Source organism: Phacochoerus africanus, chromosome 5, assembly GCF_016906955.1.
Source record: "Phacochoerus africanus isolate WHEZ1 chromosome 5, ROS_Pafr_v1, whole genome shotgun sequence".
Classification (NCBI taxonomy): Eukaryota; Metazoa; Chordata; class Mammalia; order Artiodactyla; family Suidae; genus Phacochoerus; species Phacochoerus africanus.
This window is the reverse complement of record NC_062548.1, coordinates 129,771,860-129,788,103: the sequence shown is the minus strand read 5'-3', so window position 1 is coordinate 129,788,103 and position 16,244 is coordinate 129,771,860. Positions and strand designations below refer to the sequence as shown.

Genomic DNA, 16,244 nt, shown 5'->3' with positions numbered 1-16,244 from the left:
ACCGCCGGCCCTCCTCCGCGGTCGGCCGGAAGACCCGGAGAAGCGGACTCCGGGGGCGGCCGGGGTCAGGGGTCAGTCCCCGGCGCGGGCCGGGCTCCGCGGATCCGGGCTTTGCTGCGCGCTCCCCGGCCGTCCGAGCCCTGCAGCCGGGGGAGTGACCGCGCGGGCGGCGGGGCCGGCCCTCCGACGGCGGCGGGCGCATCGGAGCCGGGCCGCGGCGGCGCGAGGACAAAGGGCGGCGGTAAGAGCGGCCGCGCACTGGCCGCGGGGCCGGGTCGGCGGAGCGGGCGGAGGGCGCCGAGCGGGGCCGAGGTGGGGGGGACCGGTCGCGGCGCCGCGCGGGGCGCAGCCGGAGGAGCGCGCGGGAGGACGCGCGCACTTTTCCGCCCAGACCCTCCCGGAGCCTGAGGAAGTGTCGGGGTTCGGCCTCGAGGGCTCGTGGGGATCTGGGTGCTGCTGCCCCGTGTGCGTGTGTGAGTGTGCGCGTGTGTGAGTGTGCCAGCGGGATCGTCAGCGTTGGAGTTAAGGAGACCTAGAGCGCGCGCGCAGCGCTTGGCACATGGTGAGCGCCCCGTAGGTGGGAGCGAATAAAAATGGCAATGATGGTGAGGTTCACAGTTTTGAGGGTGCGCACGCGTGCGTGCCTGTCCATGTCTGTGTGTTTGGAGAGGCTGGAGCCCGAGGCGGCGGCCCCATCTCCAACACTTGGGACACGGGGAAATGGGGCTTCTTTCCAGAACCGCCCGGGACGGTCTTTGAGGGGCTCCGACCCTCGGCAAGGCTGGTTCAGGGCAGGCGGGGGCTTAGGAGCTGGATCCGTTTGGAATCTTGAGAACAAAGACTGCTTCCCTGCGGTCCAAGAAGGTGTGTGTGTGTGTGTGCGTGTGCGTGCGTGCGTGCGTGTGTGTGTGTGTCGCCGCCCGCGCGCCAGGCCCCGGGGAGGCCAGGACGATCGCCATTCACGAAGGATGCTGGGCCATTTCGCTGTCAAGCCTCTTCTGATTCCTGGTCATGAAGACCAGCCGGAAAGAGGAACTACTTAATTTGTATACTCAAGTTTTTCTTTAATAAACTTTTTATTATAGAGGTGTAACTTAGGACTTGAAAGATTTGGGGTTATTTATTTATTTTTTTCGGTATCTCAAAGAAACAAAGCTTAAATTTAACTTGCTAAAAGCTTTTATTCCTAGTGAGAACGTTTTAATTTCTGCGATTAACACCGTGAGGTCTGGGAGGTTCTGAACTTCCTCTTATATAAATGTTGTGTTAATGTCACCTGGTTTGCAGCACTGTGTAGGAAAAACATTATTGGAAGGTTTCAAGGCCAGTTAGACTCTTACCTCTTAGAATGTCTTGTGTCTCTGGGCAGAGGTGAGGAATTCCTGATAACCAGTCCATTGCTCCTAGAGCACTGGTTGTGGATTTGCTCAGAAAAGTTTGTTTCTAGGACCCAAGAACCAAATTTAAGATGTGAAACAGGTGAAACTCAAGTGAGGAGATGTTTCTACAAATCTTTTCATACTGCAATCTGGTCCATTTAAAGTTTGTGGGCTTTCCCATTGCGGTGCAGTGGAAACGAACCAGGAGGGTTCATGTTGGGATCCCTGGCCTTGCTCAGTGGGTTAAGGATCCGGCGTTGCTGTGAGCTGTGGTGTAGGTCACAGACGTGGCTTGGATCTGGCATTGCTGTGGCTCTGGCATAGGCCGGCAGCTGCAGCTCCTGTTCTACCCCTAGCCTGGGAACCTCCATATGCCGTGAGTGCGTCCCTAAAAAGCCAAAAAAATAAAAATAAAAAAGTTTATGTTGTGACCTGTGACATTTTCCATCCCACATAGCAGTGGATGAGGTGGTTTGCTGCTCGTTCTGGAACAAATATATTCATTTTTTAATTGTTTAAATTGAACTGTACTTGAGGCACAATATTATATATTACAGGTGTTTAATATGGTGATTCACAATTCTTAAAGGTTACACTCCATTTGTAGTTCTTTTAAAATAGTGGCTATATTCCCTGGGTTGTACAAGGTATCCTTGTAGCGTATTTCACACCTGGTTGTTTGTACCTCTTAATCCCTCCCCCATAAGGCCCCTCCACCATCACTCTCCCCACTGCTAACCACTGGTTTGTTCTCTATATTTGAGAGTCTGCTTCTTCTTTGTTATATTCACTAGTTCACTGCATTTTTTAGATTCCACATGTGGATATAATACAGTATTTGCCTTTCTCTATCTGACTTATTTCACTTAGCGTAATATCCTCCAAGTCCATCCCTGTTGCTGCAAATGGCAAAATTTCGTTCTTTTTTATGGCTGAGTAGTACTCCATTATACATATACATATATATATCTCACATCTTCTTTAGCCTTTCATCTGTTGATGGACACCTGAGTTCCTTCCATGTGTTGGCTATTGTACAAAATGCTGCTGTGAACACTGGGGTGCATATAGCTTTTCAAACTGATTTTTTTGGAACCGATATTTTTTAAAGGGTAAGAAGTACGTTCAGATTGAAACTGAAACTCCATCCTGGCCTTTTTTGTCATAGCAGATGGTTTAAATGGCTTATTCGTGGTTTACAGCATTTTTAACTAGTGAAATAGTTACACCAATACCTGTAATCTTTTACTGGATGGGTAATTTGAAGCCACACTTTAGTATCTATGTTTTTGTCATTTGAAATAGGAGAGTTTATAATCTAGAGCCTGTCTAGAGCGTTCTCTGCTTAGCGCAACGTTGGTCCCTCTTTCATTCAGCAAGCGATTGACCCAACTCTGAGGTTCGAGTAGATGTTTATCCTGTCACTACCGTTTTATTTGACATGAGAACCCTCCATTTTAAGAAAAGGGTGTCCCGTTTGTGGATTGAACTTTTGAATTATTTAGAGATCCTACAGTGTTCACAGGCAGTCTCAAAGGAGAGCTAAGAAAGGGTTAAAACATTCAGAATGAGAAGATGATGGACTAACTTAGAGAGGCAGGCGCCCTGCACCCTGTGCCAAGGCCAAAGCCTAGTCATCAGAGCCTGAGAGCGACCAGGACACTTATGCAAAGGCTGTGGCGTGGCCCCTTCAGGCGTTATGTGGGTGAAGGGAGCGTGCTTTTAAGAATCCACATTCCCTCTCCAGCCTGCTTCAGGGGTTCGGAGGGCCTTTGTGGGGGTAACTGACCATTAGGTCTGGCGGAGGGCAGCTCATGGAGCCCTGGCCTGGCCATTCCAAAGGCGCCACGAATCCGAATCTCTTCAAAAGTTTGCAGTCAGTTAATTTTCGCAGGTCATACACTGCTTCATGGGCACGCTTGTCTTTTTGGTTCAGTCTCTGGATGTGTAGATACATTGCAGTCCTTTAAAGCTAAATGTCCCTTAAAAAGCCCCAACAGGATGGCGAAGACTATTGTAAAAGTTGTATTTGTGACATAAAACTTAAAAACATATAGAAGAGTTTTTTAAAAAGGGAAAACTGGAAATCTGTGATCCGGATATAATTACTGTTAATACTTTGGTGTATTTTTTCTGGTAGTGAAACTAAATTCTGGGAGTTCCCTGGTGGTCTAGAAGTTAAGGACTTGGCATTGTCACTGCTGTGGCTTGGGTTCCTGCTATGGCCCGAGTTCGATCCCTGGCCCAGGAAGTTCTGCATGCTATGGGCATGGCTAAAAACCCAGTTAAATTCTATATGCTTCTAAACATTGGCATATGTGTATAATTATAATATGTATTATACATAGTATCTATAATATATATTATAGCTATAATATCTGTGTTATTTTGTGTCTTTCTCATATAAAAGTTACATTATGAATATACTTCTTGTTGTTTCATTGATATTTTAAATTACAACTTCATATTCTATTTTGTGGATAAATTACAATGTAACTCTTTCTCTGAAAGAGTCTTGGGCTTTTCCTCTTATTTGTGCTTTTGATGTTCTTTGCATTTTGATAACACGTCATTGAAACTTCACTGCTGTTAGAAAATGGCAAGGAGTTCCTGTCGTGGCGCAGTGGTAACAAATCTGACTAGGAACCATGAGGTTGCAGGTTTGATCCCTGGCCTCGCTCAGTGGGTGAAGGATCCGGCGTTGCCGTGAGCTGTGGTGTAGGTGGCAGACGCAGTTTGGATCCTGCGTGGCTGTGGTGTAGGCTGGCGGCTGCAGCTCCAGTTCAACCCCTAGCCTGGGAACCTCCTGATACTGTGGGTGCAGCCCAAAAATCCAAAAAAAAAAGCAAAAAAAAATTTAACTTCAAGGATATACATTGGGAAACTATGCTGTCTTGCCTCGGTTCTCTCCGTCTCTTAGCTCACTCCTAATTATCTCATGCCATGTTTCTCTGTCCCTAAAACACAAATAATTTGCATTTTGTTTACCTCCCCACATTATGGGCTTCTTGGGGAAAGCGATTTGTGTCTTTGTTTGGTGTGACTCCCTCTAGTGGCCAACCAAGGCTTGGCATGGCACGGATGGTCAAAATACTCTTTTGGGAGAGTTTTCTCCCAGGGTCTGTGTGGGAACCCAAGTCCTCTCAGAGCTGTGCCATGACAGAGCTTGATCCAGCTGACTCCCAGGACTCCCCCCCTTTTTTTTTGGCCACGCATATCGAAGTTCCCTGGCCCGGGATCGAACCCACGCCACAGCAGCAACTTGAGCCACTGCTGTGACAATGCTGGATCCTTAACCGGCTGTGCCACAAGGGAACTCCCCCATGACCTTTTTATTGTGGAAAACTTCAAACATCTGCAGAAGTCGAAAGATCACGTAATGAACTTCTGTGTCATCTCATCCAGTGTCACAATTGTGAACACTGTGTCAATTTTGTTTCTTCCATCTCCTCTCTCCTCACACTGCAACCCTCTGGGATTACTCTGAATTAAATCCAAAATATGACGGCATTTCATGCTCCTGTGTTTGTGACAGTGAGTTTGCCTCTGAATCCACTGAGAAGGGCGTGTTTGGGGGCAGGAAGTGCTGCTGGGAGGCTGTGTAACAGACGGGCGAGGGAGCTGGGCCGGCGCTTGTGTAACTTGTTCGGCTTTGACCTTGAGAGAGTTGGCTCTCTGGCTCACCTGCCTGTCCCCCGAGGGGCTTAGCCTGGTTCATCCATAAATTTCCTTTCCAGTTACTTTCTTCGAGCTCAGGTCTGCCTTCCAGGTGAATGTGGGGGTTCTCAAACAGTAGTTGCTGGACCGGCAGCTTTGACGTCCCCAGGGAACTGGTACAAAATGCAGATTCTCAGGCCCCACATCTCCCCCTATGCAGAGGCTCTGGGAAGGGGGACAGGTGGCTGGCGACCACAGAAAAAAAAAAAAACAACCACAGAAGCAAAACCCTGGTGGAAATTGTGCATTTACCCCTCATCGAGTGTGGCAAATCAGTGCAGTCTCAGCGTCTTCCGTCCGTGCAGAATGACACCAATGGTGCGGGGCTCTGGGAGCTTCTGCGGATCAGGAACTCTGAGTCATAGCTTCAGTTCTTGACGCAGAAAGATCTGGGAGAGAATGATTAGAGAAAATCTGAACTGAGAAATTTTGGCATAAAACTGTTGGCAATTTTCATTAAAGACAAAAACAAAAAAGGAAAGGGTGAGAACTGTTTCACAGGACACACCACTTTGGGAGTGACCTGCCTGTTTGCTGTCTTATCTCCCCTGTCGCCTGTGGCCAGTCCTCTGAAGGATCAGGTCCCCTTGCTCACCGTGGTGCCCCGGCCCCCGGCACAAAGGCTGGTCCGTCGCCTGGGCTCAGTAAATATTTGAGGCATGAATGAGCTTTTGTTCTTTAGGGAACTTGCCGAACTCTGGGCAGAGACAAGCCTAAAACTGGTGGAAACAATTAGAGAACCGTGAAGGGCTCTATTTTGAGGTCTTGACTCCAACATAGGAGAGTTTGAGCCAGAAGGTCAGTTTGTTTCATATTTGTCACATGTAAGTGTCTGCTATGTGTTTAGCAATGTCTTGGACTCTGGGGAGAAGAATGGAAGGCAGGATGGGAGTAAAACAAGGACCTCATGCCTGCGAGCATCTCATTGGTTGAGAATCACCTCTCATTCCAGTGCTTTCAGGCACACGGGGTAGCTGAATAATAATCATGAGAATGAGAATAAATTATTATTATAGGCACTGCAATCCTTGGGTATCTACCACATAAAAAGTATTCTGTTCTTCTGGAGTTCCCATTGTGGCGCAGTGGTTAACGAATCCGACTAGGAACCATGAGGTTGCAGGTTCGATCCCTGGCCTTGCTAAGTGGGTTGAGGATCTGGCGTTGCCGTGAGCTGGGGTGGGGGTTGCAGACACGGCTCGGGTCCCGCGTTGCTGTGGCTGTGGTGTAGGCTGGCAGCTGTAGCTCCGATTCGACCCCTAGCCTGGGAACCTCCATATGCCGTGGGAGTGGCCCAAGAAATGGCAAAAAAAAGACAAAAAAAAAGCATTCTGTTTTTCTGTTCTCTGTACTGTTCTCTGATGTGAACTAATTGGTAAGTTTTGAAATTTTGTCTTTTAACGGAGGGAATTAAAGACCCACCGGTATCTTCATTTGTAAGAATTAAGAACAAGGTTAGAAAGTTGTTTCCAAAATTTAAAAACCAGCAGACGTGATGGTCTGTAAAGGTAACACGTGTTTTAGCAACAAAATTCCGTTGTTTAATAGTAAATATTTATTGAGGATGCACTGCATGCCAAGTACTAGTCGAAATGCTGTGGATGCATCCGTGAACAGAATAAGCAATTCCTGCCCTCATGGAGTTTACATTCGAGTGGCAGGACTGGCTGTGAACTTCTGTACTGTGATTTTCATTTTCTAGAAAATAAGGCACAGATTCTGTTAGCTAAGATCATAGCCTGGCCACGTATAGACTGTCATATGCTGTAATCCACGGAGACAGGTGGACAGGTGCGGGCATTCAGCCAACCCCTCTGAGCTGTAGGGTGCAGTTTCCTCATGATGCCTCTCTCGCTGTGTGTGACACATGCACCGGGGGGTCCGGGGAGCCAGGCTCAGTCCATCATCACCAGAGCTTAAAGGACGTGTGATTTTTAAAGTAAAGGATACGTAAGAGTAAAGATCCAATATTGCCTTCTCGCCCTGCTCTGTGCGTGAGCTGTCATAGCAAAATACCATAGACTGAGTAGCTTAAACAACAGAAATCTATTTCTCACAATTCTGGAGGCTAGAAATTCAAGATCAAGGGTCTGGCTGATTTGGTTTCTGGTGAGAGTTCTCTTCCCGGCTTGTAGGTGTCTTCTCATGGCCACTCCTCCCCTCCTCCCCCAGCAGGATGGGAGGAGAGAGAGAGAGGGAAGGGGGGAAGGAGAGAGGTGGGGGGGAGCTCTCTTTGCTGTCTCTTCTGATACGGACACTAACGCTATTGATCAGCCCCCCCCCCTCCTTCCGACCTCACTTAACCTTAATCACCTCCTTTGAGGCTTTGTCTTCAACTACAGCCACACTGGGAATTAGGGCTGCAACATATGAATTTTGAGGGGACACAAGTCTTTAGTCTATGGCACACTCCAAAGGGTGCCTGCTTAGGTGAGCACACTCAGCTTCAGAGTCTGCAGTTCTAGGCTTGTTTGCAAGAGTGCACAGGGGCTCCCGGGACTGGTGTGGGGGGCTTCAGGGAGGACCCAGACTCTTCCGCTATAGTGAATAAGGTTGGAGGCCACCCAGGCGACCCCGTTGTCATCAGTGAGCTTTTCTGTGTCTGGCATGGAGACTGGGGGTGTACACCCCTGTGCAGCCTGGGGCAGTGCAGGACACGGTACTTCCCTGTGGGTGTTTGTGGGTTCTTGGCGGACAGTTTGGACGGGACACAGCACATAAAAATTGCTAAGTCCTGTATAAAAGAGATGATTAATGAGAACCTACTGCACCGCACAGGACCGTCTACTCAAGAGTTTGTAATAAGCTGTGTGGGAAAAAAGAATGGACATAGGCGTATGTGTGACGGATTCACTTTGCTGTACACCTGAAACTAATACAGTATCGTAAGTCCACTGAATTCCAATACAATTAAATCGTCAAAAATTGCTAAGTCCTCCAGAGAGCAAGCACTCCTGGGTTTGAGCCATCAGACGAATCCCCTGTCACACTATGACCTCCACACCGTTATTCACACGGTTCTTAAATGTTCTTATTTGGGTGTTGAAGGCACACACAGAGACCACCCTTTACGAAGGATCCCGGCTCAGGGTCTCTGCTTCAGGCTTGACTAAGGATTCTGTTCCTTCCCTGTGCCTCTGCTCCCTTCTTTGCCTGATGTTCTTTTGTTAGACGTGCATGTGATCCGTTTAGGAATAATACGTCTGGAAACCCCTCTGGACCCTGGATTTACTAAGGCTTCCTTGCTCTTTAAAATCCATCATTCCGGAGTTCCCGTCGTGGCGCAGTGGTTAACGAATCCGACTAGGAACCATGAGGTTGCGGGTTCGGTCCCTGCCCTTGCTCAGTGGGTTAATGATCCGGCGTTGCCGTGAGCTGTGGTGTAGGTCGCAGACGCGGCTCGGATCCTGCATTGCTGTGGCTCTGGTGTAGGCCGGCGGCTGCAGCTCCGATTAGACCCCTAGCCTGGGAACCTCCATATGCCACAGGAGCGGCCCAAGAAATAGCAAAAAAAAAAAAAAGACTAAAATCCATCATTCCAGGAGTTCCCGTTGTGGCTCAGTGGGTCATGAACCCAACTGGTATCTAGGAGGATGCGGGTTCCATCCCTGGCCTCTCTCAGTGGGTTAAGGATCTGGTGTTGCTGGGAGCTGTGGTGCAGGTCGTGGATGTGGCTCGGATCCCACACTGCTGTGGGAGGTGTGGTCTGAGGTGCCCCCAACACTAAAACCATTTTCCCTGACTTCTCATCCCAAACTCTGGAGACTTTAGCATTGTCCGGTATTTTCTGGGTCAGCTAGTTTGATCCAGGGACTAACCGCCGTAGCATCGCCTGGGAATGTGTTAGAAATGTAACTTCTTGCAGACCATATGCATGCATTAGAATCTTCGATGAATCTGAAGCCCTCCAAGCACGTCTGTGGGTCTTTGGCCTGGCGCAGGGTGAGGAACGCAGCTCTGGGAAGCTGCTCTGGCTCTGCCCCGGCCAGAGGTCGCTGGAAGGGATCTTTGGTCTAGAAATCCGAGTCCATTCCCGACGCGGCCGCCGACTCCGGCTTCCCGAGCCAGGCTTGCCTTAGACGATGCTAACCCTCCGTCTGCTGCCACGGTGGCTGGTCGGAGTGGTTACACTCACGGGAGTGTGGTGAAGGGCTGGTTGTCTGGGGTCCTGTAGACCCAGGGTCACACACACTTGGCCGGGGGACTTGATCTTCTCTAGGTCTGTTTTTTCATCCGTAAAATGGGGTCAATGATAACAAACACCTTGTAGTTTTTTATACAAGGAGAGGGGTGGCAAGAATTCAGTGTGTTGCATGTTAAGAGTTAGAACATCATCTTAGACATAGAAAGAGCCCGAACTCCCTCCTCCCCCCTGCTCCCCCTCCTCCTCCCCTCCTCCTCCCCTCCTCCCCCTCCTCCTCCCCCTCCTCTCCCTCCTCCTCCCCTCCTCCCCGCTCCTCCCCGCTCCTCCTCCCCCCTCCTCCTCCCCCTCCTCCTTCTTCACCTCCCCCTCCTCCTCCCCTCCTCCCCCTCCTCCCCTCCCTCCTCCCCCTCCTCCTTCTTCACCTCCCCTCCTTCTTCCTCCCCCCTCCTCCCCCTCCTCCTGCTGCTGCCACCACCACTATTACTCCTTCCCCTCTTCCTCCGACACGTCCTTCTCCTTTTCATTACTGTTATTGTTACCGTTATTATTGTGATGATACTATCACCCTCAGGTGTAGGTCGCAGACTTGGCTCAGATCTGGTGTTGCTGTGGCTCTGGCGTAGGCTGGCAGCTACAGCTCTGACCTCCATATGTTGCGGGTGTGGCCCTAAAAAGACCAAAAAAAAAAATCATTCCTTCTTATTGGTTGTATTGGCCACATCGTAACCATTAGCCTATTGAAGAATATCCAAATTGTTTCTGGGTTCTGGCTCTTATAAATAAAGCTGGTCTTGACATTGGTGCACAGGTTTTTGTCTAATAACTTTTAATTTTTATGGCACAAACACCCAAGAGTGCAGTGGCTGGGTCTTCTGGTAGTGGCATGTTCAATTGTATAAGAACTCGCAAAACAGTGTTGCAGAGTGTCTGTGCTATCATTTTCCATCCCCACTAGCAAAGCACGAAGATCCAGTTTCTCTGCATTCTTCACATTTGGTATTGTCACTTTGTCACTCTTTTCTTTTTTCTTTTTTTTTCGTCTTTTGTCTTTTTTTTTAGGGCTGCACCCGCAGCATGTGAAGGTTCCCAGGCTAGGGGTTGAATTGGAGCTGCTGCTGCCGGCCTACACCACAGCCACAGCAATGCCAGATCCTTAACCCACTGAGTGAGGCCAGGGATCGAACCCCCGTCCTCTTGGATACTAGTCGGTTTCGTTAACCACTGAGTCACGATGGGAACTCCTGTCACTTTTTTTTTTAGACATTCTGGTGAGTATGCAGTGAAATCTTATGGTGGGTTTAATTTGTATTTTCCTCTTGGCTAATGAAGCTGAACATCTTTCTGTGGTTTATGCACTTCTGTTTATCCTTCCGTAAAGTGTCTCTTTGTATCTTCTGCCCGTTTTCTCATTGGATTTTTTAAACTGTTTAATTTGGGAGTTAAAAAATATTACAAGTGTGAGTCTTTTGTTGGATATGAAGCTTGCAACTATTTTCTTCCGTTCTGCAGCTTGTCTTTTAGTTTTCCTAGCAGGGTCTTTTGCAGAGCAAACTTAAATTCTGATGAGGTCCAGCATATCAGCTTATCATTTTGCGATTGTGCCTTTGGCGTCAAGTCTAAAATCTTTTTGCTTAGCCATAGATCATGAAGAGTTCAGCTGTTGTCGTTGTTGTTTTCTAGAGGTTTTCTAGTTTTGTTTTCCATGTCAGTCTGTGATCCATTTTGAGGTGATTTTTATATAAGGTGTAAAGGTTTAGGTTAAGATTCATGTCTTTGCCTGTGGGTATCCAGTTGTTCTGGCACCTTTTGTTGAAAAGGCTGTCTGTCTTCACTGAATTGCTTTTGCCCTGATTTCTTCTAAGATTTTAAGAATTGGTGCTTTTTATTATCAAGGCAAATATGCCAGACTACATAAGTGCCCACAGTTTTTTGTTTTATTTTATTTTTCTTTTTGTTTTTGCATATGAATATTCCTGGGCCAGGGATCAAACCCTCGCCACAGCAGTGACCCAAGCCATTGCAGTGACAATGCTAGATCCTTAACCCACTGCACCACAGTGGAAACTCCTAAGGGCCTGCAGTTTGTACAGTAAATTTGAGATGCTTGCATAGCTAATTACAGTCAGGAGATGGGTCAGCAGTTCCCCTTAGGGACGTGGCGGGGGCGTCAGGATTTGATGCCAGCTGGGGGAGGGAGAGTCAGGGCAAGAGGACTCTGGGTGGAAGGCTGAGTTGCTCTGGAGTTTTGCTGCTGCTGTACAGCTGGGCAGTCTCCCTCTTCCAGGCAGGGGTGATGACACTGGGTGTTCTGGGCCAACCTGGGGCACGCTGACCTGCGGTGGAGTTGACCTTGTGGGCAGCATGGGCATGACCGGGTTAGGTTCCCACTTGGTCCCTTCCGTCAGCTGCAGCCCTGCCCCATCCTGGGGACGTCAGCTGCCAGCTCCTCTCAGGCTCCCCCCTCCCTGTTCCCCACTGTGACCTCCAGCGGCTGGCTGGCCGGCCGCTTCCAAACTCGGGTCGGGGACCCGGAGCCCTCCAGTGCACCTCAGAAAGTGTGGATTGACACTTGAAAAAGGATTTTGATTATTTTAAAATGTTCTATGCTGCACACGTGTTCATAGGAGAAAAAGTTGAGAGCGTGATTCAACAAAATGATTCTGATTAGTTTAAAATGTTCTGTGCCACATGCGGGGAGCCGAGAAAATGCAGGGACTCAAAAAAGGACCTTGCCGGATGGCAGAAAAACCTGAAGGCAGGTGCTTAACCAAGAAAGGGAGCCCACCCGAACGGTACAAGCCGAAGGTGGGCTTTTGGTCAGGAAAAAAGCTCACCTGAACGGTGCGTGCCGAAGGTGGGCCTCTGGTACAAGCCGAGGGCACCCTCAGGTACACAGCTCTCACCCCGATGCTGATGGGGACGAAGTGGGGCTTTCCTGGGAAAGCAATTTGCATGTTTGCCCCGGAGAACATGGATTGTTTCTCGGAGAACATGGATTGTTTCTCGGGTGACCTAGTCTCTCCTGCTGTTTTATTTGTTATTCAGTTTTCCTCAGTCTTTCCTGTTATTTGCTTATTATTCTTATTTCCCATTCTTATTGTCCTGTGGTGATTTGTGACTTAACAAAATTACAACAATAGTATAATAAGAATTTCATCCTGAAGGACTTTCCCCTATTTTAATCCAACTTAGTTAAAACATAGTGTTTATCTATTAATTAGTTATACAGTAAACTTTAGAGTTAGGATTTTAATGAGGTTCCTAGAAGTTAGACATATATTATTCTTTTTTTTTTTTTGTCTTTTTTTTTTTGCTATTTCTTTGGGCCGCTCCCGCAGCATATGGAGGTTCCCAGGCTAGGGGTCCAATCGGAGCTGTAGCCACCGGCCTAAGCCAGAGCCACAGCAACTCGGGATCCGAGCCGCGTCTGCAACCTACACCACAGCTCATGGCAACGCCGGATCGTTAACCCACTGAGCAAGGGCAGGGACCGAACCCGCAACCTCATGGTTCCTAGTCGGATTCGTTAACCACTGCGCCACGACGGGAACTCAGACATATATTATTCTTGACCAAAAGACACCTAGCTCTGAGTTATAGAAGCTTTTACGTGATATCTAGTTAAGTTGGTTTAGATTTTCTTACACTGTCTCCCTGCCATAACGCTTTAAAGATAAGCCCCAGTCTAAAAACAAGATGTGTGAATGCCCAATTCTCGTGTCTGTGACCTCTTCGAGTTGTAAGGACTGGCTGGCCGTGGGATGAGTTGCACTGTCTCCTCCTTTCCATGATGTATGGTACCGAATTGCCCCTAAGTGGTACCCACTAAGTTTAGTTAAAACAAAGATCTTAAAACAGGATGTGTGGCTGCTGTACCGTGTAACAGTTGACCACTGTACTTTTAACACTGTGATGTAACCTGCAGCAAAAAGCTGTCCATATAATCAACCACTGTTGCCAATAAAATCTGAGCAGTCCAGCGCCCTGAAAGAAGGGACAAAGAGGCCGTCTCTGTCATTGTAATTGTACATTCGCCGACGCCGCATCCCTCTCCGATGGGGAAAAAGCGGACGCTCCCTGGTCGCCGGAGCGGGCCTCCGGCAGCCACACACATGTTCATAGGAGAAAAAGTTGAGAGCGTGATTCAACAAAATGATTTTGATTATTTTAAAATGTTCTATGCCACACACACGTGTTCATAGGAGAAAAAGTTGAGAGCGTGATTCAACAAAATGTACCTGTAATCTCCGTAGCCTGAGATAATCCCTGTAATTTTTTTTTCTGTCTTTTTGCTATTTCTTTGGGCCGCTCCCGCGGCATATGGAGGTTCCCAGGCCAGGGGTCGAATCGGAGCTGTAGCCACCGGCCTATGCCAGAGCCACAGCAACTCGGGATCCGAGCCGCGTCTGCAACCTACACCACAGCTCACGGCAACACCGGATCCTTAACCCACTGAGCAAGGGCAGGGACCGAACCCGCAACCTCATGGTTCCTAGTCGGATTCGTTAACCACTGCGCCACGATGGGAACTCCAGTAATTATTAATTTTGGAAGGAAGATTATTTTTCTCTGTGTGTGTGTGTGTGTGTGTGTGTGGTGTGTTTTCTGCTCATTTCTTTCAGCAGCTGGGCAAGGGAAATGCAAAGCTGGTTTGGGGGTCCGGGGCCGTGGCGGGGGGTAGGAAAAAGGAAATTGTTCCCTCATTGGCTTAATCTGGAGAGAGGTTTGGAGCCCATTGACTGCAGTGCAGATGAGGCTGTGTGTGTGAGTGCAGAGGTCCCCAAAGGGGGTCGCAGCTGCCCCGAAAGTGGAAGCACCAAGGCCGGCCGGGGGCCAGTGCTGCCAAAATGATCTTTTGTGTCCCCTGCTCAGCTGTCCAGGCTCCCGGCTGAGGACATCAAAGACGCGTCTAAACACTGTGATCTGGCCCCATCCTTTGCTCCCGCCTGCAGAAGGGGGTCTCCCCAAAGGGAGCCCAGAAGAGCAGAGCCCCTGGGTTCTATCACACTCTTCATTCCTGGCAAAAGCGGATCAATGATATTTGCATGAGCCGTGCATATCCATCACTCTGTCTTGTTCTGGCGAAGATTTATTTATTTATTTTCCTGATTAAAACATTAAAAAGCATTTTTTTGGAGTTCCCATTGCAACTCAGCCAGTTAAGGGCCTGACATTGTCTCCGTGAGGATGTGAGTTCCATCCTTGGTCTTGCTCCGTGGGTTAAGGATCTGGGGTGATGGTGTAGGCCTCGGCTGCAGCTCAACCCTAGCTCGGGAACTTCCAAATGCTGCAGGTGCAGGTGCAGCCATAAAAGGAAAAAAAAAAAAAGATTTTTTTTTTTCAAATGTCAAATGTTATATGTCTTCATTGCAGAAAACTTACAAAACCCGGAAAATTACAAACCAAAAAACTAAAACTCCTCCACCTAGAAATAACCAAGTTCTTCTCATCTTTTTTATGTCCATATCTAATAGAAAATGAACCAAAAATGCTACCATCCTGTATACACAGCCTTCCTGTATGTAACGCTAGCTGTGCTAGGATTTTTTTTTAACCATGTCATTACCATAAATATTCTACTACACGAGCATTGATATCTGCAGTGTAGTGTATCAGATACCCCTTTTATGTGATTTCTTTACATTTTAGTATTGTTTTGAAAAAAATAACATGGTATTGTTGCCATTTCTGGTTAGTGACTGGGTCTTACTGGAGCCCGCTAAACTTTGTATAAAATTACCTGCTTTGCTTATAGAAACTTTGTAAAAGTATCATTCAAATAACAGATTGCTACTCTATTAGTTAAAAGGGGACAGTTGCTTCCAAAGAGGGAAGCCCTGAGACTCAGTGTTGCTGAGCCAATAGTGGGTGCTTGACATCTGTCCAGCCGAGAAGGCATCCTGATCAGATTGCTGAGCATCTCTGTGGAGAAAGGCTGAGAACAGGATGGCACGTAGGTCCCTGGTGCATGTTCCCGGGGCAGCTTTCGAGTAAGAAACAACCAAGAAAGTCGGGAGCGTCCTGGCAGACTGGTTGGGGTTCAGTGTTAGCCTGTGATGTAAGAAATGTCCCATGTGATGCCCACCTGATGCCGTTTTACTCCCCCTTTTCCTCTGTGATGTGACTTGGCTGCGATGCGGGGCTCAGGTTTGCAGCCCCTGCTTGGAGTCCTCGGGCACACGCTGTGACAGGCTCTGTCTTCATACTGTCCACACTGCATGTCGTTGCCTATTTACCTGCACTTTCCCTGCAGGAATTGCCCAGCTTTTCTTTCTTTCCTTCCTTCCTTCCTTCCTTCTTTCTTTCTTTTTCTTTTTTCTTTTTTGCTTTTTAGGGCCACTCCCATGGCATATAGAAGTTCCCAGGCTGAGGGTCGAATCGAAGCTACAGCTGCCGGCCTACACCACAGCCACAGCAACGCAGGATCTGAGCTGCATCTGCAATCTACACCACAGCCTATGGCAACACTGGGTCCTTAACCCACTGAATGAGGCCAGGGATTGAACCTACGTCCTCATGGATACTAGTCGGATTCACTTCCGACTCGCCGCAGCGGGAACTCCTCCTTTTAGGTTTGCAGACCCGGTGCAACCTGCTGCTTCTCTCAGTTCATCCGTTTGCTCCTTTAATAGTGTATCTATCTGAATAAAGGCAATAATGACAAATACGATGAAAACATTTACTGGCCACAGATATTGTTTATCAGATACTTCATCTGTCTCTCTATGTACTTTCTGCATTGTGTTTTTGTTTGTTTGTTTTGTTTTGGTCTTTTTAGGGCCGCACCCGCAGCATATGGAAGTTCCAGGCTAGGGGTGGAATGGGAGCCTACACCACAGCCACAGCCATAGGGGATCTGAGACACATCTGCGCCCTACACCACAGCTCACAGCTCACAGCAACACTGGATCCTTAACCCTCTGAGTGAGACCCGGGATCAAACCTGCATCCCCACGGATACCAGTCAGGTTCATTAGCGATGAGTCATAACGGGAGCGCCTGTG

At 48.3% G+C, this 16,244-nt stretch overlaps 1 protein-coding gene across 1 annotated transcript in view; it reads left to right on the top strand.

The window, feature by feature from the left end:
• The first annotated feature begins 211 nt into the window (after positions 1-211).
• GREB1 (growth regulating estrogen receptor binding 1) overlaps positions 212-16,244 on the top strand; it is a 135,508-nt gene continuing 119,475 nt past the window's right edge. The window contains exon 1 of the mRNA XM_047782632.1: positions 212-241. The gene's annotated coding sequence lies outside the window, so the exon portion shown is untranslated. The remainder of the gene's footprint in view (positions 242-16,244) is intronic.